The 13,043-nt window shown below is 38.3% G+C and overlaps 1 long non-coding RNA gene across 1 annotated transcript in view; it reads right to left on the minus strand.

The window, feature by feature from the left end:
- Positions 1-6,654: 6,654 nt before the first annotated feature.
- Positions 6,655-13,043, minus strand: part of LOC125636870 (uncharacterized) — a 72,513-nt gene continuing 66,124 nt past the window's right edge. Inside the window, exons 3-5 of the long non-coding RNA XR_007356742.2 lie at positions 11,523-11,649; positions 9,210-9,439; positions 6,655-7,130 (exon numbers count right to left, since the gene is read on the minus strand). This is a non-coding gene — a long non-coding RNA (uncharacterized LOC125636870). The remainder of the gene's footprint in view (positions 7,131-9,209; positions 9,440-11,522; positions 11,650-13,043) is intronic.

Consider the following 13,043-nt stretch of genomic DNA (forward strand, 5'->3'; position numbering starts at 1 on the left):
GAGACTCTGTGCCCCAGGTTTTTTATTGCAGTGTAGATGCACCCTTTGAGATAAAGGGGAGTAGAGAGGTGGGGCAATAGAGAGCAAAATAGGGATGAGAGAGGATTGACTTGGGAGAAGGGAAACATACTGCAGAGGAGAAGAAACCAAAAGGAAGAAAATGACTGATGCAAAGAGGAAGGGAAAGAATAAGGGAGTTCCTGTGGTGCAAGGCTTTGTGACTCCACCACATCTTGACAATGCTGGCTTCACAGAGGATTGATGCTCACAGGCGACATAAATGGTGAGATTTGGTTTTTGGTCATATACAAGTTAAAATAATTACTTCATAGATATAGTAATAATATTTAAGAGGATTAGTAGTAAAATTTGCCCACAGCCAATGCCCCTTTGTATCACATGGACTTAGGCCTGATCCACATGCAGTTTTTGTACCTGACTTAACTATTTCAGTTTAGTATGTGATTTTTCATCAAAATAGTTAAATAGGTACAACCCCTAGTGTGGATGCAGTTATATCAGTATAAAGATGACTAGTGCTTATTCCTGTAAATGTATGGGAATTAGCTCTACTTGCATAAGCATCTTTCAACTTGATATAGTTAAAGCCGTACAAAACTGTGTTTAGACAAGACCTTGCATTAAGATACATCGTGCAACTTACTATACTTGACAAATCCACATCAGTGGGTAGCCTTGCATTTCAGAACAGGGGACCTTAGCTGCCACAGTCTCACACACATTCTGCACAGTGGGGCCACTCAGATTTAAGACTTGCACTCTGTATATGAGCAATATGTACTTTACGCATACTGTAGTCAGAAATATTCCATCATAACTCTGAAAAGATCAGAATGGGGCTCTTAAAATATGGCTTTTTCAATTCTGTGACAAAGACAAAAGAGCTTTTTATGTACTTTGGAGGCTCATTAGTCTATGAAAAGGGGAGACTGATGTTGGCGGTGAATCAGAGACAGGCTCTGGAATATGGGCTTATCTCTAATATACATGATGTCGCATCACGTTCAGCCTAGTCAAGCTCGGGCTTGTATTAGAGTGAATGGAGTGCATGGGTTGTGGACTATTGGGATATTACATTTAGTAGCATCGATTTTAGAGCTGCATTTCAAGTTTATTTACAGAGCAAACACATTCCTTAAATAGCACACATTCCTTTTCCAAAATTATATGCAGAAATTGTAACTGATGTATTTCTACCGTAAAATTACCCTCATGTATGCATAACTGTGTTACTGTAGAGAGTATTAACTAGAGTCCTTTGATTTGGAAGCATTTTTAAATATTGTAAATATATATTCTAACCACTCCAAATATATACTTTAAAGAGACCACTTTAAGCACCTTCTCCTAGTTCTTCTTGGTGTCTGCTACTCTGGAATGATTATTTATTTGTATTATGGTAACCCTTGTTACCCCAGGACTCCATTGTTCCAGGTAGCTTACTAAAAACGTGCCCAGAGATCTTACAATATAGGTTGTAAATAAACCTAGGTGGAATAATAAATCAGTAGATACTAAATAAATTGTTATTTATAATAGGTCCAATCTTCTATTCCTTATTCAGTTTTCACTCAAACTTCTGTTGACATCAACAGGAAATGGACAAGTAAAAATCAGTATTCATGAATTTTCAGTTTTATGGCGCTCATCATTGTAGTATCTGAGTACCTCATCAACATTAATGAATTTAGTTTCACATCACCCCTGTGAAGTAGGGATGTATCATTATCCCCTGTAACAGATGATTCAGTGGTTTCTCCATGTTTGCACAGTAAACCTGTGCAGAGCTGCAAAAAGAAACTTGATTAGTTGACTCCCACTCTTGTACCTCAACCACACTCTGCCTTCTTCCTTTGTTTAAGTAAGGATCTGAGGATTTGGATCATTATATACACACACACACACACTCACGTATTATCCCTTTTCCACCTCACCTGTGGATATCTACTTGTTCGCCTTAAAAACCTACATAAGGTACCTGATGATGTCAGCAAAGTATAGATCTTTTACAGTACTCTGCACTTCTTATGTTTAATTTTACAAGAGACAATACAAAATGGGCTGACTCTGAGAATAAAAATTTGTGCCTGTGGATTTTAATTGGCTGTCTCCATTCGGAAAGAATTGTACATGTGGTAATAAATGCCAGATAGTGAGAAGTACAAAATCTCAAGGTTTGTGATTTACATCCGAAAGCAACAAAGCTACAGCACTGCAGTGCAGATAAACCCCAGACCCAAACACATCTCTATTGTATGTACTACACTGTGTACACATCACATTTGTATATTGCGCCCATTGAAATATATTTGATTTAGGGATTTGGAAAATTCCAGCAAAGTGGACAAATATTTGGAGAGGTCTAAGAACAACAATAATTTTGTTCAGTGATTTTGCTCTTTTCTCAGTTTTTTTGGATTTCATTGTAATCATGTATATATTATGCTGATAATGACAGCACATGTCCTATGGCTGGAAGATACAACAGCCAAGTTCTGAGAGGGGTGGGTCAGAAATGACAGGTGACACATTTCAGCAGTCTGATTGGGCTACAGTTACAGAGTATTGCTTTTCTTTGGTGAGAGGAATAAATTCAGATTTATAGGTAGCAATGAAAGGATGGCCATCATACTACATACTTGATAGTCAGGAATGTTCATATAATCCTTTCATAAAAGGGGGCGGGAGGGCTGATTTTACTCAGTTGAAACTGTCTGTCTTTTTTGGCCCTTCTGGGAACATATTTTCTAGCAAGCAATTACAACATAAATGCACCATTATCACAGAATTGGATAAATGAATGAATAAATAGCATAGTTTAAGTAAGGAAATGTACAGAAGAAGATGCTACTGTTTAAAAAAACAACTCAGGTAATGTAGTGTAAAAAAAGAGGAGCTAATAACATGGAGAAATAATTGTCAGATAGCAGAGAAAGAGAAAGAAGAGAATCACAAGCTGGTATACAGTGCCTCTCTGAATCTGCTGAGAAGAGACTGACCGATGGAAACTAACTAGCATACACTCATCATATTCTCCTGAGGGAGTCTCCCAAATGCAATGGAGGCATCTTGCTGATAGTTTTGTGATAAATTGTCTGGAAAAGGGAGATAATTTAGATCTTCCAATCCACAATGAAACAGTGATAAACTAAGGCATAAGACATATTTAAAAATACTAATAAAGCATTTAATGGATACTCTATTTTTCTCTGTGGTTGCAGAACTGAATTATTCAGTATCAATTACAAACCAAATATTAATGCACAGTGAATAATTCACAATGAATATTGTATTCAATTAATGTAACTTGTCCTGCTGCTTCAAGAATACCCTCAAATTTAATTTTCCTTCAAATTTGATATAGTTTTATTTCCTCAGATATATTTGTTATTTAAAAGTATTTTGCAAAAAAAATTGCAGGGCTTTTAACCATTTTTGAGCAAGCCATTTTTTTTTTAAATCTGTGTGCATTCAAGATTTGTTGTTCAGATTGTGTAGGTTAGTGGTGATAGGTCCTAAAAGCTAAAGACAAAAAGATGCACATTGTAATTTTTATATCTATCTATATTTTTACTTTCCTTCTTTCACGAAGTCATTGATATAATTTAAGGTCCTGTTCCTGCAAGTTACTTAATTTCTAACAGAAGCAGGATCATAGCTTCAGTTTTCTGGCAGATGACTCCCAAAATTCTGTTTCTGTAAGTACATTGAGTAGTCAGTTATACTTTGACTGGTTTTTCCCTTTCAAAAGTAAAACAACACAACATGAGTCCATTCTGACCCATCTCAGATGTTCTTCTACTAATTGGGATGCAGTGTGGCTGTCATAAATATAAAGGGAAGGGTAAACACCTTTAAAATCCCTCCTGGCCAGAGGAAAAACCCTTTCACCTGTAAAGGGTTAAGAAGCTAGGATAACCTCGCTGGCACCTGACCAAAATGACCAATGAGGAGACAAGATACTTTCAAAGCGGGAGGCGGGGAAGAAACAAAGGTTATCTCTGTCTGTGTGTTGTTTTTTACCAGGAACAGAAAAGGAATGGAGTCTTAGAACTTAGTAAGTAATCTAGCTAGATATGCGTTAGAGTCTGTTTTGTTTAAATGGCTGATAAAATAAGCTGTGCTGAATGGAATGTATATTCCTGTTTTTGTGTCTTTTTGTCACTTAAGGTTTTGCCTAGAGGGATTCTCTGTGTTTTGAATCTGATTACCCTGTAAGGTATTTACCATCCTGATTTTACAGAAGTGATTCTTTTACTTTTTCTTCAATTAAAATTCTTCTTTTAAGAACCTAATTGCTTTTTCATTGTTCTTAAGATCCAAGGGTTTGGGTCTGTGTTCACCTATGCAAATTGGTGAGGATTTTTATCAAGCCTTCCTCAGGAAAGGGGGTGTAGGGTTTGGGGAGGATTTTGGGGGGAAAGACGTTTCCAAGCGGGCTCTTTCCCTGTTATATATTTGTTAGACGCTTGGTGGTGGCAGCAATAAAGTCCAAGGGCAAAAGGTAAAATAGTTTGTACCTTGGGGAAGTTTAACCTAAGATGGTAAAAATAAGCTTAGGGGGTTTTCATGCAGGTCCCCTCATCTGTACCCTAGAGTTCAGAGTGTGGAAGGAACCTTGACAGTGGCCAAGTGGACAGAGCACTGGACTGGGACTCAGGATAGCTGAGTTCTATTTCTGACTTGGCTGCTGGGTGACCTTGGGCCAGTCATTTTTCACCATTCTATGCCTCAGTTTCACCATTTGTAAAAGGGGAATAATGATAGTGCTCTCCCATTGTCAGATCTACCAATGAAAACCCTTCTGCTACATATTATTATTATTATTATTTTAGTGGTAGTAGTAGTACACAAGGGAGAGAGTATTTAAGTGTGAACCAAATAGAAATCAGTTTGCCTCAAACTAACTTCCTCTTCTTTAGTGCGCATACCTCATTGCAGGGAAGATTGGCAACCAGAGCTGGGAGATACAGTCTGAAAAAAGGGAAAAATTATTTGAATTCAAGGATTGCCCCAGGGTCCCTTTCTATTTTCAAAATTGAAAATGGGCCCATTGTGGTAGAAAAATCAGTGATATATTTTTTAAAAATTAAGGGAAATTGCCCCTCTTTTCCAGCAAAAAGATGCCAGATGTTGAACAGTGCTTACTTTGACATTAAAAATATGCAAGAATGTGCAGTTTTCAGTTTTTCAATGCAAAAATAGCCATTTTTTTTTTACAAAAGCAAAAATCTGGGATGCAGTAGTAGTGTGCAAAATTGCACAAAACTGAGATTACTCATACTGAATTTGCCAAGATAAAAATGATGAGTTTGGCATTGCTTTTAAAAGCGACCTAGCGGCCTGGAGTAACCCATAGTCCTAAACTGGAACCTTCTTCCTTCCCTAAGTGTCTATTTTCTGCCACAGATGCTTCTGGTGATTGAAAGACTCTTACTACATATGCTAGGTGTCATTACAATAAGGTTTTTAGTCTGTTTAGCTTTGAACTGGAAACAGCACCTTTCACTCCTTTTTTTAAAAAAAATACCCTGTTGACCTAACATATTTTGGACTGAGTAGGGCCCCCATACTGTATGTGGATCCACACAGCTAATTGCTTCAGTCTAGCAACAGAAGAACAACAGTCTGTAGACGTTTTATGATCCATTTCCCATCCAAACATATGGGGTAGCTGGCTCTGTCCAAAACACACTGATTGCGCCATACCCTCAGTAGCACACATGCAGCCCCACAAAAGATGATAGGGTTACACTGGTGTAACTAAAGGCAGAATATGGCTCCACGGATAATTTAAAAATACTGCTGTAGCTTCAGTAATTCCCCCGTTTACTGCGGCCCTATTCCTAATGCCTGATTCTTTTACCACTTACCCTGGTTTTACACCAACATAATTCTACTGACTACAGTGGAGTTACTAGCAAGACCAGAATCAGGATTTATGATACTGTGACAAATGTTAATGGGGCAAATAATCCTCATTTACATACCAGCTTCCAAGTGAAGCCAGTGGTGTAAATGAGAGGAGAATTTGGCCCCATTGGAGTCAGTGCGGCTCTGGGCAAACATGGATCCACTCACACAGACTCAGCTGCAGGATCACTGTCTCATCAGGTAGCTCTAGCTCTTATCACATACACAATAACTTTAAGCACATGATTGCAGCAGCCATGCTTGCAAGGAAACGTGGGGGGAAGGATTTGGTTTAAATTACTTTAAATTGAAAAAGAAAAATGCAAGGAGCAAGAACCAACCATTGCTACTGTTGTTAAGGTGTACACAGTAAACTTAAGGAGGTGAGGAGAGGAAGCATAACGAGTTGATACGTGCTAGAATGCAAGCTTTTCTCTGGAAAGGGGCTGTACAAATTACTTTGAAAAGAAACCTGTTTATTGTGTTTCATTAACTCCATATTAATTTTGTTCGCCAGCGAAGTAAAATAATAGTTTTCTAACTACTAGAACCCAACTGGGGATCTGAAAGTCACAAGGGGTTCTCTCCATCTCATGTCTCATAGTAAAGATGCTGCAGACAAAATTTATACCCTTGGTTACATCCATTGGTGATGTTGCATGGGCCATAATTTGGCCTGAAGCAGCTTACTGCATGGGAAGACAGAAACCAGTTCTCAGCTTCTCACATTTCCTTTGCAAGGTTGGCAGTTAGAAAAATTGCTTTTTAACTTGGAAACACAGCACATTACATGGTCATCGATAACTGGGGGTTTGGAGGGCTTTAGCCCTTCCGAAAAATTTAGATTGCTTTAATATATAAAGGAAACACTGAGTTTGGAACAGAAGCTCATTTATCTCACTTTATTAAAAGTGCATAAATTTAGTTATGATACAAAACTACTCATTAAAAGTGAAATTCAGCATCTATTATTATTTTTAACTCCAGCCTCTCCAAATAAAAAAAGCTGTCTATGCCCCTGCAGTGGCAATTTCCATAGTGAAGGATGAGCAGAGCTAAACATCAGAGTACATCAAAGCTATACAGCAGAGTAACACTATAGAAGTACACCTATTAATAAAGGAGCTGGAATGGGAGAATAATGACGGATTCCAAAGTGGCTGAGTAGATGAACTGCTTATATAAAAATGTCTAACCTAGAAAAATACAAAAAAGAGTTATAGATAACTAAAAAGTAGTGAAGAACAAGAAAACTTAACTTAACAAAAAGCAAGTAGAAGAAGACCTAGAAAATTTATCAACAAATCTGCATATTTTACCCAATAAATCATCAAGTGTTTAATTGTCTGTACTCTGGCTGGAAAACTAAGATTGCAGAAGTTAGAAAAGAAACAGAAGAATATGCTTGATGAGTACTCTGAGTAAACTAAATTTACCATTCAGCAAGCATAAAGAAAAGAGGAAATAGAGGTATGATTTGTGAACATGTTCAATACTACATGTTAGTATCAAGTATAACACTGACAGACCCTGGTCATCGGAGGGCACAATTGAACATGGGATCTCCTGGAGCTTGGTGTATGAGCCTCTACTGCAGGTGCAAAAAGCCACATGGCCCTTAGCTAAGGCTGTAGCAGACTCATTAATCTCTAAGTGGTCTCAGTGCCACTAGAGGGGACAGAGCACCACACCAGGAGTGTGTGGATTACACAAAAACTGAGAATATTTAGGATGTAGAGCCCAAAGTAAAATAAGTTATTGGTTACACACTTCTGACAGATTACAGTCATAATGAAAAAGGCTCTTTTGTAATCATGAGAGAGAAAACTGATGACCCTAAGTCATTAAGAACTACTCTCAAATGTGTGTTTGATTTGTATAAATACCAAATGGGACACTGAAGAATTATTTTTGTCCGTGTCGTAGTTCCAGGGATTTTGTGTCTATAGTTGCAGTTCCTGGCGTAACAGCAGTTCTAGTGTGCAATAAATTGATGAATATTATGAGCAGCTATGAGCCTGAACTAATATAGTTAGCCAAGATTATGACAATGCTGAAAGATGAAGATGATGCATTTGTTGATGTACAAGCTAGACTGGAATGAATTTGCTCTGTGTATAACTAAAGGCACTTGGACTGAGTACAGTTGGTTGGAAAACATGTTCTGTGAAACTTTTGCAAAAAAAAAGTATTTGTCATCTTTCATCAAAATTTCATTCACAATAATTTTCAGCCAGTTCTAGTACTAAGGACTTTATGATTGGGTTTTTGATTCAGTACTTGCTCAGAAATAGTGATAGTAAGAAAGTTAGGGGAGAGGGTTGAATTTTGAGAGCATTTACATTAGTTTAAAAATGTCAATTTCCTTGCTATTCAGTCTTCCGAAGAGCAGGAATATCATTATTCACACAAAAGACAAATTAATTTGAAAGGTTTGAATGACACAAGATAGAGCTGCTAATGACAGAGTCTAACTTCAATTAAGCAAACAATAAAAGCCATTAATAACAACTCAAAATATCACTGGTGATTGGAACTCACTTGCCAAATTGAATGGATTTGTGGTGTGCCATAGACTGAGTTTATTTTGTGTTTGTTTACATATTACTCATGCTATCTTGTTGTCTGTTAACTTGGTATCCACAATTCTTTAGCTTCCTAATCCACATTTGATTGCTGAACTTCATACCATATATCAATACCAAGAGAACAAATATTGACAATGCACACTCACAATATATCCAATGACTACTGAGATCAAGTCTCAACAGTAGCCATAGGAATTGCTTTGCATGTTAATAAACTTCTGCAGCCATGAAGAAGATGAGTGGCATCATCTAGAATTGATGACAATATAACTGTGCTACATGTAAAAAGGAACTTTTTGTGGTTATAGACTAACATAGCTGCTACTCTGAAACCTATTATTAAGAACAGGCAGTGATCCACGGTGGGACAAAAAGTGATTGAAATCTTCGACGATGATCATGATGATGATGATAGTGGAGCATCACATTGCTACGGGTTTGGATAATAATGCATGCATAGGTTCATTGAAAACCAGAACTCTGGACTAAGTGATATCTTAATTTACAAAGGCTATAACTCTAGAGCACTGATTGATACTTATATAAATATCACCATTTTCACCTTCTTTTCACCATCCATTTTAAGGAAATTACATGTCCTTAAAAATATATAATTATTCATCGAACTTAATTTGAAGGAAAATATATTACCAATATGCTACATGCTATTATAAAACATAGACTCACCCTAATTTAGAGCAAGCTGTTGGCTTACATTGTGTTTAGCTGCATGCCAAAGAGAAGCTGTACGTGGAACTTTTCTGTCCTGATTTTGGCTCTAAATAAAACTTGAAGAGAGGCCGCTCCATGTGTAGGCAGGGCACAAGTGTTAGAGGATGTGGACTTCACCTTAATGAACACGCGCTCCCATTCCAGGCAATGACAAATATTCCTCTCCCCATGCAGAATTCATGCTCCTAACAAGGATAATTTGAGTGGTGTTATTGTTGGTCAGAAAATGGACTGTATATCAGCACCACTTTTGTAGCATATATGTGATCCTCTGTTGCGGGTATTTATGCAGTGAGGAAAAATTTGGTCCATAACATTTTCTTTTTATACTTATAGTCCAGGTTTTATAGTGCCTGCTCACACAAAACCACCTCATGCTTTTTACTTTGTTTGAGCAGATCCACCTTAAAGGGAATAATATAGTACTGAGTCTACCCTCACACAGGTTTTACACCAGTGTAACATAATTGATTTCCATTAAATTATTCTCCATTTAAACTGGTGTCAGTTATATCAAAAACAGGGTCATTATTCCCAGCTGTTATCATTAGAGTTGGTGAATTGTTTTTTAGTCCAAAAATGTCTATTTGTCAAAACAAACTGGTCAGGGGAAAGGGTCAGTTTTAACCAATTTTTTGACTCAAAAATTATGTTGAAAAAAATGAAATAATTGAAAAGTCATGTTTAGACATTTTTCAGTTAAAATTTTCATTTTCCTGATTCTAAGTGACTACTTTTTGTTTCAAAATGTAATTACAGTAAAAAATTTAAAAATTAAACATTGTCAAAATCAAATAGAAACATTTAGAAATGATCAGAACAAAGCATTTTGGTTGACCCAAACAGACATTTATTTATTTATTTATTTTGGTTTCTTGTTTCATGACATTTTTCAAGATTTTCATGTTTTGTCCTGATTCAGAAGAGAAATTTTTTTCGAATTCTCAAATAGTTTCACAGGATGGAAAAACTGTTCCCCACTCCATTTTAGTTATCATTTCTCAGAATTACACTCTCTACATTTTTCTGCATGCACAATAACAGATATAAATATATTGGGTAGCTGATGTAGCAGGGTGGTCACCCCGCTCCAGCCCTGATGGAGTTAAAACAGCCCTCGGAGAGAAAGGGGTCAAAAGCATCCCTGGAGAGGGCTGTGGCTGAGAAAGGCTAGGCTGATTGAAGAAGCAGCCACAGCTGGGGCCACGCCCCAATCAGGCCACAGTTGGCCCTATAAGAGGGCTGAGGGCCAGGAGCTGGAAGAATCTCACTCTAGCCCTGGAGTGGGAAGGGCTAGCTGTCAGGGAGTAAGGTACCTGAGGTAGAGCAATGCTGGGGAAGTGCAGAGGGTTAGCTCAGTGGTTTGAGCATTGGCCTGCTAAACCCAGGGTTGTGAGCTCAATCCTTGAGGGGGCTATTGAGAGATCTGGGGCAAAAATTGGGGATTGGCCCTGCTTTGAGCAAGGGGGTTGGACTAGATGACCTCCTAAGGTCCCTTCCAACCCTGATATTTTATGATTGGGTAGCTGGTGGAGCCCATTGCTATAATAAAGAGCTTCAGTAATGGGTTAGAAGAAAGGGTGACAAAGCAGCAATAGGGTGGAGATCTCTCAGGAAGCAATGACACTCTGCCTATAGGGAAGGTTGTGGAACATGCTCTGAAATGTGGTAGGAGATTATCCAGATCCACTCATAGTTTCCATCCTCTTGGCTGAGGAGAGGGACCCACGTTCTTTTGAGGATCAGGCAATACGGCTCTCATTTCTGATCTCTGGCCTGGTATTTTCCCCAACGTCATCACAGACAGAATGTGGGTCCTCAGGTCCCTTTTGCCAGCAGCAGGGACTAGAGACTGCAGAAGGAAGCTGGCAGCTCAAGTTGAGCCCTCCATTCCCCCTCTAAGTTTCACTGGGGGGGAAATTCATAATTGTTCATTCATGGAAAGGTCTTTGGTGACCTATCCTAGCCTCTTCTGGACTCACAAACAAACGTTGATTCCCCCCCCCCCCACCATAACAATTAATTCTATTCTTATGTAGCTACACATTTGTGAAGTGATACATTATCCTTCCTTAGTTAATGAATGGCAAGATGGTACCAGAGGGGAGAAAATAGCTATTTACAGGGATATTTGCATTTTACTTTGTGGTCACACATTTCTTGAAGCCCTTTTGTTTTCTGTGACTTAATTGGAACGGTTTGAAAAGACAAACCCCCTATTGGGGTACATTGTTTGCTTTCTGTATGTGCATTTGGTGAACCCCTTACCTTGAGTGAATGAATTTTGTGAAAGAAGTCACTTTTTCCTTTTTGGCTAGCCAGCTGCTTCTTCTTTGGGTTTCCTCTTTCTTGTGAGTTGGATTGGAAAACCTCCTTCTAATATGGTAGCACTTCCCTGTTATATACAGGAACAACCAGGAACCATTTAGTATTCACTCTGATGGGGTGGGTCATTTTTTAACAGCAGGAACGAACTGTAGCAGAGATAACAATTTCCTGCAATGCCTTTGGGAGATATTGCTGTATTAAGTTTATGTATCAGTGTGGATCAGGGATTGTATATAATTCCATGGTGGGTGGGACCATAGCTTCAACAGCAGTGGTGGGCAACCTGCGGTCTACAGGCCGCACATGACCTGTCAGGGTAATCTGCTGGTGGGCCGCAAGACAGTTTGTTTACATTGACCTTCCACAGGCACGGCTGCTTGCACCTCCCAGTGGCCGCAGTTCTTTGTTCCCAGCCAATGGGAGCTGCAGGAAGCAGCAGCCGGCTTATTATTATGATATGATGCAATATTGATGCTGTTTTTTTAAGGAAGCTAGGCTTGATGGGATAGCTGATTTAAATATAATGCCTGTTCTTGCAGAACATGTGTTTGTAGGTAAGAGTTGTAGATGTAGAGCTACCTCTTCACAGATGGTAATCTTAGAATGGAAACACTAATGTCGGATGGAATTACTTTATGTTGCATGCTCACTGTTGGATGCATTTGTTTGCTTGTTTGTTTGTCTCGTCTCAAGAATGAAATTGTTGATTTTTGCTAATTGTAGCGCTGAGTCACATATTTGTTTTATGCAGCCGCTTCACCCTGCTCACAACCCACAGTTTATTACAAAGTCTTAGGCTACCGATTATTTTTGCAAACCAGACATAAATACCACCAAAATGTGGGTGGACCAAAAAAAGCTTTTTGTTATTAGTGCAATGTCTTTTGTATATGAGTTTTTCTATTTTACAAAATAACACTGACAAGGTTCTGAGCTCCAGTTCCTCTTTTTCATCTAAAAATAACATTTTACAGAAGAGAAATGATGCACTGTAGTTTCCTGTGACAGAAACTGAACATCTCCTGTGTTGCACATCAAGGAATCATGTGCTGCATAGCCCCATAAGGTGGATCAACAATGGGGCTTGGAGAGCGTGAGTCTCCTGCTGGATCCCTGTTGTAACCCTTTTATCGTTTGTATATCCAGCCACTCCACTCCCAGAGCTTACTTTCTCGAGGGGGAGAGGATGGAGAAGTAATTTTGAGTGAGGATTTGATCCTGAATTAATTAAAATGTAGTGCATGGGCCTAGAATGTTTGATTTTTTTTTATCTAAGTAGGAAACATTTAGAATCCCTAGAATTCTAGATCCCCATGCAAAAAACTGATGCGTAAATTTGTCATTCAGATTTGATGAAGGATGTTTTCTCTTCACTAACTAAAAAGCACAGATCCAAATACTAGCTTTTCAATATCAAAAATTAGTAGGCTCTAGAGCGCCAATTAAACATTATCTTGTTAA

This window comes from Caretta caretta, chromosome 5 (assembly GCF_965140235.1).
Source record: "Caretta caretta isolate rCarCar2 chromosome 5, rCarCar1.hap1, whole genome shotgun sequence".
Lineage (NCBI taxonomy): Eukaryota > Metazoa > Chordata > Testudines > Cheloniidae > Caretta > Caretta caretta.